The sequence below is a fragment of the Protopterus annectens genome, chromosome 6.part0 (genome assembly GCF_019279795.1).
Source record: "Protopterus annectens isolate FY-2018-M chromosome 6.part0, PAN1.0, whole genome shotgun sequence".
Taxonomy (NCBI): Eukaryota; Metazoa; Chordata; order Ceratodontiformes; family Protopteridae; genus Protopterus; species Protopterus annectens.
The window spans coordinates 405147166-405166811 of NC_056737.1; the positions used below are offsets into that span (position 1 = coordinate 405147166).

At 39.2% G+C, this 19646-nt stretch overlaps 1 protein-coding gene across 4 annotated transcripts in view; it reads left to right on the top strand.

Annotated features, from left to right (window-relative positions):
• The window catches only part of LOC122804340 (serine/threonine-protein kinase PAK 6-like), a 1141536-nt gene that overhangs the window by 376457 nt on the left and 745433 nt on the right, over positions 1-19646 (top strand). For 2 of the 4 annotated variants that reach the window (XM_044074151.1, XM_044074152.1), the window contains one exon: positions 4054-4097. The exons of the other annotated variants lie outside the window; for them this stretch is intronic. The gene's annotated coding sequence lies outside the window, so the exon portion shown is untranslated. The remainder of the gene's footprint in view (positions 1-4053; positions 4098-19646) is intronic. 4 annotated transcript variants of the gene reach the window in all.

The window sequence follows — 19646 nt, forward strand, 5'->3', positions numbered from 1 at the left end:
ATGGAGGGGGTCACTGCACTCCCTCCTGTGTGATGTTGTCCTTGTTAAGGTCAGACCAATAATCAGTCTCGTTTGAAGTGACTATTGGACCTGTCACCCCCCCCCCCCCCCCAGGAGCAAAAGAACTAAAAAACTTTTCCAAAGCAAACTGCAGCCTACTAAGCAATGGTATGAAAAATTTTATACCACCCGCAATCATAGACAACAATGACTCATATGCAGAGGTGTATGCCAATACAACTATATAGACTCGGCTGCACCTGACTGGATCAAAAACATGTCTTCCCCAAAAAACAAGCCACCCTGGCTGACCTCAAATATAAACAGGTTATATAACAAGAAAAAACTGACGTCTAAGAACAAGAGGGAACTGACTCAGCAGAGGAAGAATTTCCTGCACAGCTTGAACAAGCAATCAGAAATCTTGTAAAGTCATCTAAAGCAAACTACAAAGTTAAAATAGTGTCCCAAGCCAAGGATAATCATAAGGTATTCTTTAACCATATCCTAAATCTAAAAAGGAATGCCCAGCTATGTGCCAACCTGGTAATGGATGGCACCACTCATACTATATCTGAGGAAATTGCCAACCTGCTAGCTGACAGATTTGGCATAAACTTCACCCCCCCTGTCTTTATCAGCATACCACAAAGCATACTTGACACCAGTTCTTTGCCTAGTATCTCTAGAGGTCAGGTCATATTTGTGCTCTCCTAGGCCAAAAACACAGCTTCAATGGGACCAGACAATATCCCAGACAACATCCCAGGTTGCTTACTAAGCAATCTAAAACAGGACCTAGTGGACCTACTTGGCATTCTCTTTAACCATAGCCTGAGAACTGGCTTTGTTCCAGCAGAGTGGAGAAAAATATCTAATCCTCTTGCACAAAGGGGGGCCATCAACCAACTCTGGGAAGTGTGGATCCATAAGTCTAACCAGTTTCATCTGCAAGGCCATGGAAAAGAATCATCATGGACCTTAACAACAAGGACATAGGTGACCTTCAAACTCTAGATCCAACCCAGTTTGGCTTTGTTGATGGTAGCTCATGCTTATTAAACCTAGTAGACTTCTTTGAGAAAGTCACCAAGGCCCTGTATGAAGGTAAGAAAGTGCATACTAGCTATCTTGACCTAGCCAAGGCTTTCGACATAATCCCCCACTCAGGTATGATTGAGAAACTCTCCCAACTTAGGATCAACCCTTACGTCATTAGATGGGAAGAAATTTGGCTTACCGACACAACACATAGTGTCATAGTTGGTGACTCCACCTCTACCAGTAGACCTATCACTAGTGGCATACCATAAGGATCTGTGCTGGGCCCTTTACTGTTTGGAATCTATTGCTCAGAAGTCCACGTGAAAGTAGATGGTCTTTGGCTTACCAAGTTCGCTGATGATTGCAAATTGGGTACAATCATAAAGTCTCCCAACAATGTTAACATACTACTGAGGGGCTAAGAGAGACAAATGATTGGTGCTAAAGCCACAGTCTAAAGCTAAATGCAAAAAAGATCATTATTATTCCTTTTGGCAAAGTAGAATTCCCTGCTGATTACAATATTGACAGCACCTCCCTAAGTTTAAACCCAGTGGTGCAATGTCTGGGAACACAGGTTGATAGTAATCTGAACTTTGACCACCAAGTTTCCACAGTGGTAAGGAAAGCCTTCTGCGTTGCACACCTTGTAAGTAAGGGCATCACAACCAGGTCCAAGGATGTAATAACTCCACTGTACTTGACCCTCATCAGATCATTAATGGAGTACAATGTTGCCTTTTGTGTGTACCTCACCAGACACCTGCAGCAGCTGGAGAGACCACCGAGGTTTCTCACCAAGAAAATATAGGGCCTCCAAACCATGACCTACATGGATAGACTGAAAGCCCTATCACTGTACTCTGTATCTTATAGGCTGCTGAAAGCCAACTTGTGGCTGGACCACGGGGCAGTCTCCAACCCTGCCCTGATGGAAATGCTGCACATCTACAAGTCAAATGACACAAGAGTCACTTGCTCTAGGGATATTAACCTAGCCTGTGACATAAACAGAACATGCTGGAGAGACAGGTATATCTCCCAGAGATTGCCGCTCCTCTGGAGTAAACTTCCAGTTCATGTGAAGCAGAGCTCCTCAATGACCCTATTCAAGCGCAACCTAGGCAAATGGATGGGAGAGTGCTAATTCACCACGGGGGGGGGGGTGATGGCACCCGTGTCCCTCATGGAAAGGGATTGATCATAGACTTGATCTGTGAATTATGTCCATCTAACTATGGAAAATTGAGACAACTGGGGATTAACATGGCTAGGCTTTTAAGGGCTATAGGGCCATTAGCCTAGTAACCTCCTTTGAACCTATGAGCAATGTCATATAGGAACAAATAGTAATCAAGCTACAAAGCAGTCAGATAACATTTACTGTTCACAGGCACCATAAGGAGGAATATTAAAACGCTTTTAAATAGAAACAGTTGCAATTTACAAAGTTCTGTGATATAAAGTTGGTTGAACAGTGAGAAAATACAGATGTTAGAGGCAGAGAAAGCATACCAGAAGTGAAGTAACATGAGAGTTGCACATACCTCACCATTTTGATTACATATATACTGCAGATATGTTATCCTAAAGGGGAACTTGAGGAAGCGTTTGCATATTAAAAGAAAGAGGCTTCTCCATAATTTGAAAACTCGCCATAATGACTTAATGTGGCGTGAATCATAGCAAGGCAAGACAATTTTGATTGTATGTTTCTGGTTGACATGTACCATCCAGTTAGTATTGTATCATATGATGACTTTTTTTGTGTAGTTTATTAGTGAGGGCAGAGAATGTTAAGCAGTGAATATATGGCTATTCTGTTATAACTTTTTTCAGAAATGAAAACTCTAAGGACTGTAAATTCATTAAGACACAGAGATCTTATTGGACACCGGGTAGAATAATATGCAAGTTGTCACAGCTTATTTCTAAGGTAACAGTTTCAATGTGGAGGCCATATGTTAAATACTGATTAGTTATAACCCCAGGAAGTCTGGTGGATAGAACTATTTTATTTCATTGTATTTGAAAATGAGTGCTTAGAGATTCAGTTTAAGTTCTGGAAATAAAAAAGATCATGGCTTTAGCTTTTGCCATATTTAACATGCCGTTAGAGTTACTGAGCCAATTTTGCAGATGATTAAAAAACGATTGATGGTGAATGTGATATCAGATTCACATGGAGAAGATGACAGCACTACTGAACATTAACATAACCCTTTGATCCTATTATTATTAAAATGGATTGATTTTTATGTCAGTTTAATCCTGAAATGTATAGATACTGACATAAAATTGTCCTTATACAAGTGTCTAGCTGACTGACAGGAAGTCTTAAATATATTTCTCCATAGCAGTAAGATAAGAATTAATATTGGCATTGTGGACAGAATTTTAAGTTTTAATTGAAATTAGTTAAACACTGACATTTGCTTTTTTTTACTGACTTATTTGTTGCAGGGTTTTAGAAAACATCACATTTGTTTAATTGTCAGCAGTTTGATGTTTTTATATTATAATGTTTCTGAATTAATCCACAGAATATGGATCATACTTTAATATTCTAATACTGTTTTTCTGCCTTGTAGAATTAGAAAAGAGATACACTTACATGTGGTGCCATGTGTGTGCGAGGGGGGGGTAGGGGCAGGGGCTGATGCTGGCTGGATGGTGGACACGGTGTATATCTGAAAGTGCCCGTGTAAGAATCAAATGCATATCATCTTGTGGACTTAAGAAATGTATTTGAGCAGCTTGTTTACACCTCTTCCTAGGTCACTGAGTTTTTCAACTTCCATTTCTCTTTATAAGATAGTATACTTTTCTTAGTATGAGTACTTAACCCTAGTCTATGGGAAGCCGACTTCCCTCTGTCCATATGCTAAACCTGGAACAATATGTATACTAGAATTTTATTTATTTATTTATGCATAACTGAATGCATAAATCAATATTAATGGTTAACTGGAAGTTTTACTTGCTGTTGACATGTTTTTTTTTTTTCAGATCAGATAAGAAATATCAACATATATGTATGAAAACTGAAATTGGTACGTAATGATTCTAAATTAATTGATGGCAGTATGGTATAGAGGTATACAGCAATGTTATTGGATATCATTTTATATTTAGGGCCCAGATGAGTCCTTCATTTCCTGTGCAAAAGTGAGGGTCATATTTGTAAAGGATGATTGGTTCTTTTGATGCAAGATTTCGTTGATTTGGTTGTACAGATATTGTGTTACGTAAAATAATTTTAGATCATCTGAATGTTGATGACAAGTATTAGCTGCAGAATGTCTTATACCTATGTAATAATTTTTGTTGTTAACTAAGGACTCACTAGATTTTACAGTTGTTCTTATGTCTATGCTTCACTGTTACTAAGACAACAGTTACTGTTCCCCCATCAGTTGTTTGAACTCTAAGCATGTGTCTAACTAGCACCCATTATGGACTGTCATACTGAAAACAAGCATGAGCCTGGCTGTGCTCACTTGTTTTGTGTAATGCCTGTTATTAAAGATCACCTTAGCTAGAATGCTCCACTAATGGTGATTGTCTTTATATGTATTCATACTATTACATGCTGAGGTAAGAAATGAGAGAAGGTCAGTAGGACAGGATGGACACACAGAAATTAGCTATACATCATATGGACAGAAAATCACTTTATTCCAGTATAGGAAACCTTGCATATGCTTAGTCATTCACTTAGGAAACCTTGCATATGCTTAGCCATTCAGTTTGTTTTTTGGCTGTCACACCCAGCAGCAGGTAGGTGGGGGTATCATTTCTGTCTGTACGTGTGTTGGAGAGGTTGTGTCTGGGAAATGAATGTTAACACCTTCTATTTGTGTACTTATTAAAGTTGTTGGCAGAAGGAGAGACTATATATTTCTAGTCTGTTTAAGCAGTAAGTACAATTCAGTACTGACTTGAAACCCTCAATAGATTTTACACCCAACCCACATTTGACAAGCTTCCACTAACAAACCACTCTTTCAGTGTAGCATATACTACCTCATATCCAGACTGTAATTCAGACTCAGTATTACTGACTGTTGTCTCCAGTCCAAGCAAGTTAATCTAACATCAGTAGATGGGAAAGTGATGGGGAGATTCCTGAGAGAAAAGAAAATCTTAAGGACTTTCTAAAGGGTGATCAGATTCAAAATACAAACCAGTATAACTTCACTGCCAAAAAATCTGACAATGAAACATCTTGCTGCATAATGACTGGGCAACAGCAAAGCCAGAGCTAGTCAAGGGAGTGCCAGTGGTTGTGGTATGACTGTACATCACTATAGCCTTTGTTTCAGTACCGCATTGAAGAATGCCATGTAAGCTGAAAAGGCTAGTCATAGGGTAGAAACTTATATGACCTGGGTGAGGAAATGGTTGTGAGGAGGAACTGACTGAATGATGTGAGGGGAAGTCTTTCAGTGGTATGGGAACTGACCACTCCTGTGCAACAGGGGACAGTGCTGGGGTATCACTGTTCAATATATTGGTCTGTGATACATGTGCAAGATGATTAACAGACTAAACATATTTGTAGATGACAGGCAAACTTAGGACCAATATCCTAAGTAGGACAGAAGATTATAAACATACATAGATGTCCTGTACATGTTTGCAGAGAAGCAGAAACTGTGGTTCATTGCAAGTAAGTGCAACGTTTTGAATTTTGGACACAACCCAAGTATCACACACAAGTTAAGGAGTGTTAAATATGGAGATATGTGATCATCACACTAGGTCTGGTCAATCGGGCAAAAATCAGATATGTTTATCTTGTCTCCTTGTACTGTGAAACAAGTGTAAAGCAGAGAGCACAACAGGAACAGTCAGCAAAATATTGAACTGTATCTTGTGGGGCATGTACTCTAGAGATAAGACAATTGTGATCATACTTTGTTGTATGCTTGTGAGGTTACTTCTGGAATACTATATGGAGTGCTATAGGCCTTTGAAAAAAAGAATGCAAACAATTGGAAAACATCCAGAGAAATACCGCAAGAGTAAGGATGGAAATAACAAAGTATGAACAGCTTCAGGAATTGCCAAAGTTGTATTTGTTACACACTGAGTGAATGAGCAAGAGAGTGAGAGGATATAACATGGTACATAAGATGCTACATGAGAAGGCTGAGTGGGTGGAAATGAGAATCACAAGGATAGCGGAGGGTAGAGGAGCCATCAGAAGCGGTTGGAGGGCACGCACTCACTTTTATTTTTTCACTGATAGAGTTGCCAATCCTTTAGAAGGAATACATGAGTAGATAGCAGATTGTGAAACAACTGAAACCTTCAAGAGACCACGAGACAGCTGGAACAAGCAGTCAAAGGTGAGAGGAGGTAGTAGCTAGATATCTGATGTACTGAAATGGGCAGACTGGAGAGAGAGAGACATGTTGTCACCTGTCATGATCATATTTAATGTAATATAACACATCCCCCAATCTTGCACCCTTCCCCCTACCCCCCCAAAATATCTTCTCCTATCTTGAAAAAAAAATCTTTTTTCTTTAAAGCTGTAGCAAACAGTTAAATTTACTACAGTGTATATCATGCATGGACTAGTATAGCACTCAGTTTTAACAGAAAAAAGGCTATTTCTTTTAAGCTGTACTAAACTGCTTCCTACACTTGCAGCAAAAAAACTGCTTCTTACATTTGCAGGAAGTAGTTGCTACAGTTTGTACCACTCATAGAGAGCTACATTGTTCAGTTTTGTCTGCAAATGCAATACCGGCATTTATGCTCTAAAAAGTGATTGGGATTGATCAATTCATAGGTTCATAGATAGGTACTAGGCTTTTGGCCCTAGGGCCTATATAAGCCTAGCCAAATGGTACCCTAGCTTTTGCCACCCAAGAAAATTATTTCCCTGTGCCCCTGTCAAGCAGAGCCAGAAAAATGATCCCAGGGGTGAATTTCCTATCTCCGATTCAATCATCAAGATTTTTCTTGAAGAGTACTAATGAGGAGCTTTGTTTGATATAGATAGGTAGTTTGTTCCAGAGTATGGGAAGTCTCTGAGACAGGAATCTATCCCTCCAGCATGTTCTGCTTATTGTGGTGACAAGGTTTAGGTCCCTAGAGAGTGTAGCTTGGAAGGATTGGGATTTCTTTACGTGGAGCATGTCCATCAGCTCTGGGTTTGACATAGCTTTGTATGTTAGGCAGAGATTGCCTCTGAGTAGGCGATATGTGACAGAGTAAAGCTGGAGTTTTTTGAGACGGTCTGCGTAGGCCATCTGTTTGAGACCGGTAATCCTCTTTGTGAGGTATTTCTGTGGCCTTTCCAGTTGTTGTAGATGTCTTGTGAGGTACATACCAAAAGGGGCATTGTACTATATAATGGGTCTAATGAGTGATGAGTAGAGGGGAACAATGACCTCTTTTTTTCCTGGATGAGAAACCTTTTGTGATGAGGTGTGCCACGTAGAAGGATTTCCTGACTACTGTGGCGATGTGATTATCAAAGGAGAGACTACTGTCCACCTGTGTCCCAAGGTCTCTTATCACACTTTCGGTGTTAAGTAGACTACCACCTATGTGGTAGTTCATGGGTACAGAGTTTTTATCAAAAGGGATGACAATGCACTTTTTGGTATTGAGCTTGAGGCCATGGCTTTGACACCAGACATTTGTCTCAGTGAGGCCCTTTTGTAGGATGTCCACATTGTTAGGAGATTTGATTATGGCTCCTAGTTTGCAGTCATCTACAAACTTTGTTAGCCAAGGACCTTCTGTGTTAGCCTATACTTCAGAGAAGTAGATACCAAACAGGAGAGGACCTAGGACTGAACCCTGTGGTACTCCACTTGTCACTGGCCTGAAGTTGAATTTAGAGTCTGCTACTTTCACAGTGTGGGTTCGGTCAGTGAGCCAGTTGGCAACCCATATTGTGACATAGGGATTTATACCTTGTTTAGTGAGTTTGCCTATAATTCCAGAGTGGGGGATGGTGAAAAGACTTGGTGAGATCTAGATAGGCTGTGTGTACCACCTTACCCTCATCTACAGCTTTGGTGACCGCTTCAAAGAAGTCTGTCAGGTTTAGGAGACATGATCTGCCTTTTACAAACCTGAAATAGGTAGAGTCCACAGTTTGGAGATTATCAGTGTCATTGTTTATAAGTTCCATGATGATACACTCCATAGCCTTGCAGACCAGGCTCGTCAGGCTAATGGGGCAGTAGTTCCCGGGGTCTGTGGTGGCTCCCCCTTTGTGGAGTGGGATAACCGTTGCTGTGCGCCATTCAGTGGGCACAAAGCCTGAGGTGAGGCTATGATTGAACATGGTACTTAGGTGGGGTGCCAGTTCATTCCGTAGTTCATGTAGAACACAGCCTGGGATGTTGTCAGGTCCCATGGATGCTGTGTTTTTGGCTTTGGAGAGTGTGTTTTTTACCTGTGCAGCCGTGATTACAGGTACTTTGCATTCTTCCAGTATAGAGATGGGCCCTTTAGGGGATGAGAGAGGGGTAAAGATAGCACTGTACCTATCTGCCAGGATGTTGGCAATATCATTTGGTTTTGTATATTTAGTGCCATTGTGCTGTAACTCAGAGCAGATCTGAGTGTTGCCATTGAGATTCTTGACATAGCTATTGAATGCTTTGTGGTTGTCTTTAGAATCAGTGGCGATTTTGTTTTCGTAACTAGCTTTGGAGGATTTTATGCGGGATCTCAGCTTCTTACTGAGGCTGACCACGGAGTTCCTCCAGTCATGGGATTTTACTCTTTTTTGCAACAATTTCTTTCTTCTGTTGTAGAGTTTGTTTATAGCAGGGGACCACCAGATTGGCTTCCTTTTTTTGGAGGATAGCATCTTGGTTCTGTTAGGGATTGCACGATCCATGAACTCGTGTAAGTGCTTATAAAATTGCACCCCATATCACTTTACACCAGGGACATATGCCCCCATATCTCTCAACTGTCCAGATTTTTGTCTCATGTTTTTAGTCTGTTCCTAATAAAATCTGTGGTTTTCTGATAAATCATTGAAGATTGAAGTCACTAAATAATAGTAAATAATGGCAGACATTTGAATTTCAGGCTTGATATCCTTCAGAAAATACATAATAATGCAAAATGTGTTATTCTAATGGCTTTCTAAGTTTATAGGAGCAATATTTAAAATCTGTCCCTATTTTTGGCCCTTTGTCCCCCCATTATTTCTGACTTTGTGCAGATTTCTTGTGCTGAGAGGTTGAGAGGTATGGACGTTTGCCTTACCCTAGCTATACTACTGATAGGGTATGCCAAAACTGTTTGCTGAAACTGTATTAGTTTGCAATTAAATGCCGTGGAAGGAAGATCCCAGTGCAGTCGTATGGAAACACATCTGCCATTCCTATCAGTGTTACAGCGAGTGCATGCTACACATGGCAGCCACTACAAAGCATACAACCACATCTACCTGGCTATTTATGCGTGTGTGTAGTCTGGCTTTACTGGACTGCATGCATTAATATTAATATCTGTAGAAAAAGTATAGGATCATTCTGCATTCAGCAGCCAGTGAGCTGAAACACTAGTGTGTTTCTTAAGGGATGATTTACATGTCTTCCATGCTGCCCTCATCAAAAGATGTTTGGTGTTTTTTTTTCAGATGGCAGTCTGTTTTGTTGGTCTCCCTAGTCTGGTCTTTTATGCATATGCTGTGGGACTTTTTTTTTCTTATACTCTCTCTCTCTCTCTATATATATATATATATTATATATATATATATATATATATATATATATATAATATATGTAAATTAAAAAGAGGCGGGTATAAACATGCATGTATTGCTGTCATATTACCCCTAAAATGCAGCCACTGTTCGTGGAGCACAACACCCAGTTAATAAGAAAAGCATTGAAAGGTAGGCAGTACAGACTGCAGTACTACCTAACAGCAGGCTCTAACAAGACCGGGCTGTCTACTTTTGTAACTCATGTTAGTCACGGAATATAAAGCCCAGATGATATGCAAAGCATTGTTGGTGTGCAGCAATGGGTACCAGGTCCAGTTTCATTCTGAAATGTTTAGAATTGTGCTGCCCTTATTGTTTGTGAGCCGAGGCAGTGGTTGACATTACATAGCACTGTCTCTGTGTCGCTAAACAGTGCAGCTGTGCACCCTTTCTGTGCTGTTATCTTGTGCACTATGCAGATACAGGTCAGAGAGTTCTGCACTGCTGTGAGTCCTAAGCATATGACCAACCTGTCCCCACCCATTTTGTAGTGTACTACTGCAATGTAGGGCACACAGCACTGCTTTACTCTCTTCTCTTACAGATTACCTGTATCCTAGGCACCTGAAATTTATCCTAGGTACCTGTTATGCTGTTTATAATGACACAGTGTACTACTCTGTAAATCTTTAAAACAAAGAAAATCCCTCTTCAGAGCATCTGACTTGTATTCCAAACTTGTAGAGTTTACTGTGCTGTCCTTCCCCATATAAGTAAGTTACACCCCTTTTCCTTGAGGAAATAGCATCTTTATATTACTAGTCTTTCCAAGTACCAAAATCCATGCCCTGCATTACAGTGTAGCACTCCCTCACCACACACCATCTGTGCTTTGTGTATCTAGGGCACACATTCTGCTTAGCTGAGCACCCTTTTATTTATCTGACATCAGAGCTCATTCACATTTATTTATTTGCTTGTTTTTAGAAGCTAAAAATACTCATAAAAATGTCTCTGGATGACTTATTGGACTTTATATAGGGACAAAGAAATGAGAAAAAAAAGTGTCTTAGAAAGAAGCCATCACCTCTTCCCTTAGCCTTATGCCTCTGATCTGTATATTTACAACATGATGCAAAACTATTCAGTGTCATTTTCCAAGAGTAGGTGAAACAGAATTACTTTTGGTTCTTTTCAGATAGAATAAAATTATCACCTAACATCCCCAAGCAAAAGACTGACATTTGGTAAAAGAGGACATGAACTTCCCCAATCTTTTCCAAGGTCAATATTGAAGGCATCTGTATCTGCATTGGAAGGGATTTGCAGTTTGTTTTATAAGAATTTCATATTTTGATGGTGAAGTAATTTCTTCTTTAAAGCTGAAACCATGTGTCCACCTTAAAAAAGTCTGATATGACTGTGAAAAAAAAAATTCATAGTATCATTGCATATGTGTGCAGTCTTCCCTTGTGTGATTTATTTTATCGTGCTATGTGGCTAGTGTTTTGAAATATTTCCTATATTTTATAATTTTTTGTTGCTTTAGTTGATGTGGAGTAAGATGACAAAATACTAAAATATTTTGTTTGAAAATGTGTTTTTTATGTTTAATTTGTTCTGCTTGAAAAAATAAAGTGAAGGGTAATACATTTTGTCTAGCTCTAGTTAGAACAGTTGGCGTACAGCTAATGCTATATGATGACAGTTAACATTTATCTGTTATGCATTAACTAAGCAATGACATTGTGGAAACATATATGTTTCTGGATGGAGAGCTTTGTAACCTACTGCATGTATGTAAGTCCATAATTAACAGTTCTCTATGTATTGAAATGAAATCTTCTCTCCAAATAAATTTCTTCCATGCAATTTTGATCTTATTAATCCAGAGATCATTTGGAGCAAAGTGAGTGTGTTTTTTTAATCATCACAGTAAAAGCTTCAGTTTTATAATGTTTAATGTACCAGCAGTAGTTATTTTAAGCTAGAGCCATTTGCTGGCTGTTGTTTTAATTTTGTTGGTTATTGATGGTAATGAAAAAAATTATAATTGTAGTATAGCCAAAAATAAAATGAGTGAAATGTTTTCCTGCCATATGTCTTTTCTCTATAAGATACATAATAGCACCATGCTGTGTGCCCTGTCTGTCTTTTTGTGATCTTTGTTGACTGTAAGAGGGTACAGAGTTGCTCCTTTCTGTGCATTCATCTGACTGTGGAGAGTATTGAGTTTGGGCAGGAAGGTGCATGGTTCTGTATCCAGATTACATTTCTTGTCAACAGTATGTGGTCAAGATAGTGTTCATACTGTGGCTAGTATACAAAATATGTATGACAGGAAATAGACAATTAGTACTTTAATACTTGAATATTTTGTATGATTTTACAGCTGCTTTTCCCTTTTTCTGACATTTTGTGTTTTTTTTTTTTTTTTTTGTGCAATGTTTAGTTTTTCTTTCTTGGAATGTACAGAAGTTCCAAACAAAACAGTTTGCTGCTGCTTGTATCTCTGCAATTTTAATAACACACTTTTGCACAAGACTGTTACCTTTTAATATTTCTTCTAATGACTTTGTGTTACTGAGATATTGATTTGAGCTTGTTAGTCTTTCTTGGCTTTTCTAGCATAAATTTATCTAGTGTGATACTAAGTTTAAAACAAGTATTATATAATGACTGGCTATTAACATTCAAAAATGAGAATGCTGTTTGGTCAGCCCAACCAGCGTGCCCATTGTAAAATTGGTATATACCAATGGGAAAAAGTCCAGTTGTCCGGACCTTATTCTATTAACATATGCTACAGAAACTCTACTTATTTTATTTTTTTTTAAACTGAAAGTAATGTGCGCTGTTCCGGAACAAATAATCCGTTTTCAGGTGGTTTTTTCTAGCAAAATCTTTTATTATCCAACAACATCAGCCATATCAGTGTTTTTTGTACAATACAGTCTCCAAAACAGTAACAGTAAATCACTTGGTGATGCAATGGAATATAGTTAGAAACAAAGTTGTCATTGAGACATCTTAAAATTAGAGAGATATCCTAATGTGAACAATTCCAAATGTGTTTCTGACGTTGGCAAATAGTTTAACAACAAAAGGCTAACTTGTTAAACTGTTAGATCCATTAATTCCATGAACTGCAAAAACACCTGTCTTTGGGGGACAATTCGGTCCACTTCCAGGAAAAAAGTCTCTCTAATTTCAGGATGTCTTAATGACAACTTTATTTCAAATTATGTTATGAGAATTAGCATATTTTTATGGGATTATAAGATTTGACTGAAATTGCAGAACTACACGTTTGCAGATTATCCCTTGCCACTGATCAAAGAGATGCCTTTTCTTTTCTGCAGACCAGTATCTGTTCCATATTAGTGCTGGTGTAACTGGTTATTCCATTGTGTCACAGAGTGATTCACTGTTATTTTTTTCGAGACTGTATTGCACTAAAAAGACTGATGTGGCTGATGTTGTTGGATAATAAAGCATTTTGCTTGAAAAAACACCTGCAAACGCATTATTTGTACTATAACAGAACACATTATTTTCAGTTTTAAGTTCTTGGTTGTTTTGATGGTCTGTGTATACCAACATGGTTGGTTTGTTTTTTTAATTAAAAAAAAAAAAAAAGCAATGGAGATCATCCTTTCTTCATTGCTTCTTTATGCAGCACTGATGCACTGTGTAAGCATGGGAATGAAAGTCCCATACACATGCACAGTACATCAAGAAAACCTCAGGATACCAGGAGAAACATGGAAGAGCAGCATGGTGCCCTTATACAAGGATACTATTTAAGTAAAGTAAGTAACTTTTTTCTTAAATGATGTCATTGCATAATAGTAATAACCCAGGGCTGGGTGTGATTGATGCTGGATTCACCCACGATTGGCTTTGTTTGGTCACGAGGATGAAACCATGCCAACCATGAGTAAAGCCAGCATTACCCACACCCAGCTGTGGGTTATTGCTATAGTATCTTATAAAGAAAAAAATTAGCTTTTGCTGCTATGCCTTTGAAGACCACTTCTGAGACTTGCACTGAACTGTTTGTTCGGTGTTCTTTCAAATCCCTTTCCTCCATTTTTTTAAATATAACATATCAGTCATATTTTGCTTATTTTATTTTATTTATTTTGTATATTTTGTATATGTTAGTGACACATTCTTTATACTTAATGTTGTACTGCATGTATTAGAATCATCTATTTCTGAGCCTAGCCCCGACATGGTTTCATAGGGTAACAGACAAAACAGCCTTACATGTGCCATACTAGAGGGGGTTAGAAGAAGGTGATTCAAGGTAAGCATTTCAGACATGCAGAGACTGCCTGGAGCTACGTTGTTTATGTTCACTGGAAATAAGATACTTATTATGAAAACACTGTAGTCTCCCTTGTGGAGTAGATGCTTTGTTGAGCAAAACTCATTTTGTATTTAGATAATTACATAAATAAATGAACAAACTTACAATTTTAAAACGTGTTTGTGGTGTCTCTCACATTCATATATGTAAAGAATGCTGCATACAAATTATAACACAGTTTTTGTTATCAAAGAAGTGATATGATGCAAAGTGATAAGGCACTTTTGCTTGGCATCGGATCATGGTCTTATCGGCTGTTTGAATCACCTTTTTTATAATTTGTCATTTGGCTGTAGCTTTTGGCTGTTTGCCAGAAGTAGATAAAAACAGATGAGTCTAGTTCACACCATACCTCTCAACCTCTTAGAGCAAGACAACTGGACAAAACCACAAATAATGCTCTTACAAACTTTGAAAGTTGATAGAGTAACAGATTTTGCATTAACATGAATTTTCTGAAGAGTATGAAGTTTGAAACTCAAATGTCTATAATATAAGGTAAAAATCTGAACATTCTATGAAAATCTATACAGTTGAGAGGTATGGTTCACACTGAGGACTCTGTCCCTTCTATGATCTTTAATCACTGTTTGATGTGTCATATAAGAATGCATTATTTGGGTGTTAAACTGAGTGTCATGACCTTCTGTCAGTTATAAAGTTTGGTGTGTGTGTGTGTGTGTGTGTGTGTGTGTGTGTGTGTGTGTGTGTGTGTGTGTGTGTGTGTGTGTGTGTGTGTGATTACATGAGGCATCTCAAACAAAATGGATAAAACTGTTGTAAAATGCAGGATAGGTGCTTCTGAAAACAGGTTGCCATCTTCCATGCTACACCATTAAGTATAGTGGTTTATACTAGTAGTGTATGCTAATATCAAGGTAGCTAGAGGACTGGCTAAAGAAGAAAAGGATTTTATGTATGAAGGCAGCTCTCCTTCTTTGTGAAAGAAGGGCAGGTTAAGAATGTCACCAGAATGGTCCCCAGCAGAGAGACACAGAGCCACAGCTCTGGACCCTGATAGAAATCAGTAATGGCTACCTGTGCTTGCAGTATAGCTATCACTATGGCCAAGAGAATTCTTACATTACACAAATAACAATACATAGGGTCATATTAGATAATGCTTTGGAGATTTCAGAGACACGTCTGACCATTTTTATCATCCATCTCCAAATACAAACTCTGGCCATGGGATCATGAGCACGGACTGAGGGCCTGACCTGAGTGAGCAACCTACATTACAACCCAGGTGGGTAGGAGGAAGCTACGCGGGCAAGCTGTAGGTAGACTGTGACCTTTGTACAGGAACAGATGTCTGGAGACTTTACCAACAAAAAGCATGCAGGGGCACGTGTTACTGTGTCTTTCATTTCCTCAGTGTGAGAAAAATCAGTCATCATATATTTAGTCATACATGTCTTTAACCAGTAGCCATACCCACATCACTCTGTTTATTTTTTCTATGTAAGTATAGGCCAAATTAGCCCTTACTCATTAATTTGCCTTCTTCTTCTCCCTGAAGCGTCTCTTTGATTTTCAGCATGGCTTCCCAGCTGTTTGTAGAAAGCATGCTGCATTCTTTATGTCCTTCAAGAATCCCTTTAGGGCCTTATCGTGGCATCTTCAGAAGGGTAGCCTTTGTGGAGTTGATTAAACTTTTATCAGTTTGCAGCTAGTCTCCTAGTTATTACTTGCCCACATACATACATAATTTACTTAGCTGGCTTTAGTCATGGTATCTGTGAATTCCGCTGTAGCTTTAAGGTAGCCACTTCTTCTAAGGGGGCTGAACTCTGTTGTTATAGTGGAGAACTTAGTTTCCTGCTTAGCAACTTCACAACTCCCATCACTGTGTAGGGTGTACTGTTGTAAGAAAAAGATAATACTTGTGGTGTGCCTAGTGAACTGCAATACCCGATGTCCTATCAGAGAACAGCTTTGCAACTCTCATTTTTCAGTTGTACTATAAATGACCTTAGCGGACCGGAGTTCCACTGTGGCGACCCCTAACCGGGAAAAGTCGAAAGACACAACAATAACAACAACAACTATAAATGACCCTATCGGGTAGATCTAAGCCCAACATTTGCTAACTTTCCCGAATGGCATATGTGAAGCAAAATACACAAGGCAAGGTGAGAACATTGTTCTGTATAACTCTAAAATGTGTATAAATTTCCCTTCTGTCAGCTTTCAGTCCCACAAGGACTATTTCTGTTAAGGGACTTGAAGAATGAAGCTGCAACTCCCATAAGAATAATAAAAAAGAACAAATTAAGGATGAGTGTTAACTGGGAACATAGTAGGTACTCCTTGGTGTACTCTGAAGCTGGACATATATGGTCATCCAACCTTAATAAAAGTAAATAAAATAAAGTAAAATAAAATAAAATAAAATTTATAAGCTTTCAAATTGCTAATGAACTGATACATGTTGCTTAACTCATTTTACAAGGAATACTGTTTGAACTACCAGTGACACCCTAATAAGGTACCTGCTGAGGTACCTTCTCTGCAGAGTATATGCTCTACCTGTGATCATGTGTGTTTTTACCAGGAACTCTGGTTTTCTGGTTTCCCCACATACAGACATGTGGGTAGATAAAATGGTGATATCCAGAATTGCCCTTGTGTGTGTGTGCGTGTGTGTGTGTGTATGTGTGTGTGTGTGTGTGTGTGTGTGTGTGTGTGTGTGTGTGTGTGTGTGTGCGTGTGTGTGTGTGTGTGTGTGTGCGCTTGTCTGTGCATGTGTGTCTGTGTGTGTGTGTGTGTGTGTGTGTGTGTGTGCGTGCTCATGATTGTGTGTGTGTATGTCTGTGTGTCTGTTTAATATGTTCCCTGTAATGGAATAGCATCTCATCCAGGACTGTTTCCTTCTTTGTATGTGCTGCTTGCTAGGACAGGCTCTCGTTCCCCTTGACTTTGAATTGGATAGAGTGGTTGTTCATGGATGGAAGGATAAATGGATGGATGCTGAAACTGCCTGAAACTTAAAACTATTTCTGCATTTTTCTCAGTCTGTATTTTCCTTTCAGTCTTCATGCTATTATTGCTATTATTAAAATGAAATAATTTAAGTTTGAATGATGTTTTTCTTATTTTTTATTAGAACATCACAGTTTTTATTTCTAACACTAAAGTCTGACTGTTTTTTCCACTCATTTTGTTTATGACTACATGACAAGCTTCTCCCCCACAAAGATATTATGTAAGAAGTGCTAGAAATGCCTTCTTTTGTGCTTGCTGTAGACAGGATGGGGATTGCATCAAGAGAGACACGTTCATTATAAAACAGAAAGCTAATCTGTTTCCATATAGACAGCTGATGATTTTGAGATCTGTATAGTTTTAGGTAATCCATCTTTGCAAAGAAAGTGGGTATAATTATGCTGTCTGTAAGGTGGTAAAATGGTGCTTGATTTGCAGTGGAGGTTAAAGGGAGGGACTACAATTAATATAGGAAAAGCTACCCAGGGCAAGCTAAATGTGTTACTGTTCAGTACTGAGAGTCTCAAAAAGAGACTGCTCTCCTCAGCCTGGAGAAGGCTGATGTCTGTGCAGTTACTGAAACATGGTTCAAAGCCATGGAAGGCAATGCATTCCAACAGTGCATGGCTGTGATGCCTTACATATGTTCTGACAACTCACTGAACCTGAAAGAGCAAAAGGAGGAGATATGTCTATCTACAGAAAGGGTAGGCATACCTCAAGTCTAGTCAAACAATGTGACATACTTGAGCAATTCCATGTCCAGCTAACCATGGGAAAAATCCATTACCATATTCTGATTTTGATTGCTGCATGTCCTCCACCATGAACCGGGAAACCCATGTCATACCTGAAGTTACTAGAATCACTCAGCATCCAGCCCAGTGCCATACTGATGGGTGATTTTAACTACCCCTCCATTAACTGAGAGGAATACACAACCACTAACATGCAGGCCCAAAGATTTCTTGACTTTGCAAACTCAAATGCCCTGGAGCAGCTAGTCTGCCCTCCCACTAGGGTACAAATATCCTAGATCTAGTACTCACAAATATTGGAGAGTGCTGCATCCCCCCAAGTGTGGTGTCCTCACTGGTAAGGTCATATCACAAAGTGGTTTCCCTTCAAGTAAAAGTAAAATTAGACCCTCCACATAACCCCAAAAACTTTAAGAACTTTTCTAAGGCAAACTACCTTCTGTTAAGTGATGACACAGTTTTCAAGCTTCTGCAAACTCAAAAAGCATAGAAGCTTATGCAGATGCATACATAAAAGCCCTGTACGACCAAACAAACAACTGCATAGATTTGGCAATACCAGATCGAAATAAACCCAGGTCAATCCACAAAAACAAGCCACCCTGGTGGACCACTGGTACAGATAGGTTGTACAGCAAAGGAAAGAAAATGCTGTCAAGAAGTTATGTCTGCAGTCTTAAGGGCAGCAACGAACTATGTGCAGAGTTAGTTGTACATGGCATCACCTATACTCAGCCAGAAGATAGAGTAATCTACTGGCCAATACATTCAGCTCAGATTTCACCTCCCTGTCACCCCAGTTCTCCCCAAAGAAATACCCTTCATGAGTCTCCCACCAATTATAACCAAAGAACAGGTTGTTACTGCACTCTCTAAAGCTAAAAACATGACTTTGATGGGGTCTGGTGATATACCAGGTTACCTCTTAAACTGCTTGAATCAGGACCTATCAGGCTCATTGGGATCTCTATTTAACCACAACCTCTGGACTAGCTTTGTACCGATAGAGTTGAGGACAGCAACAGACATCCCTCTGCATAAAGGGAGACCATCATCTGACGTGGGAAATTACAGACCCTTAAGTTTGACTAGTCTTATTTGTAAGACCATATAAAGAATAATCATGGACCTGATAAATAATGGCATAGGAAATCTCCAAACACTGGACCCAGCCCAATTCGGCTTTGTCAAGGGTAGGTCATGCCTAGTAAGTCTGATGAACGTTTTTGAGAAAGTCACTAGGGCCATGGATGAGGGTAAAACTGTGCAAACCACCTACCTTGGCCTGGCCAAGACATTTGACATAATTCCCCACTCAGGTATTATAAATAAGCTCACAAACTGGGATAAATCCCTACATAAGCAGATGGATAGCTAATTGTCTCATGGATAGAACACGTGGTTAAAGTTGGTGAATCCAGATACAGCAAGAGGCCAGTTACTAGTGGTGTGCCACAGGGCTCAGTGCTGGGATCGCTCCTATTCAGAATATACTTCTCTGAAGTGAAGGCTAATGTGGAAGGCCTCTGGATGACAAAGTTTTCCAATGACTGCAAGCTGGGGGCAATCACTGAATCCTCCATTGATGTAGATATCCTTCAGACAAATGATTGATGCCAGAGCCATAGCCTAAAACTAAATTTGAAAAATGTGTTATCATATCCTTTGAAGTCAAATACCCCTGCAAGTTACAACATTAATAGCACATCCCTAAGGGAAGAGTCAGAGGGGAGAGATCTAGTTACACAGATACATAGTAGCCTGAACTTTGACCACCATGTGT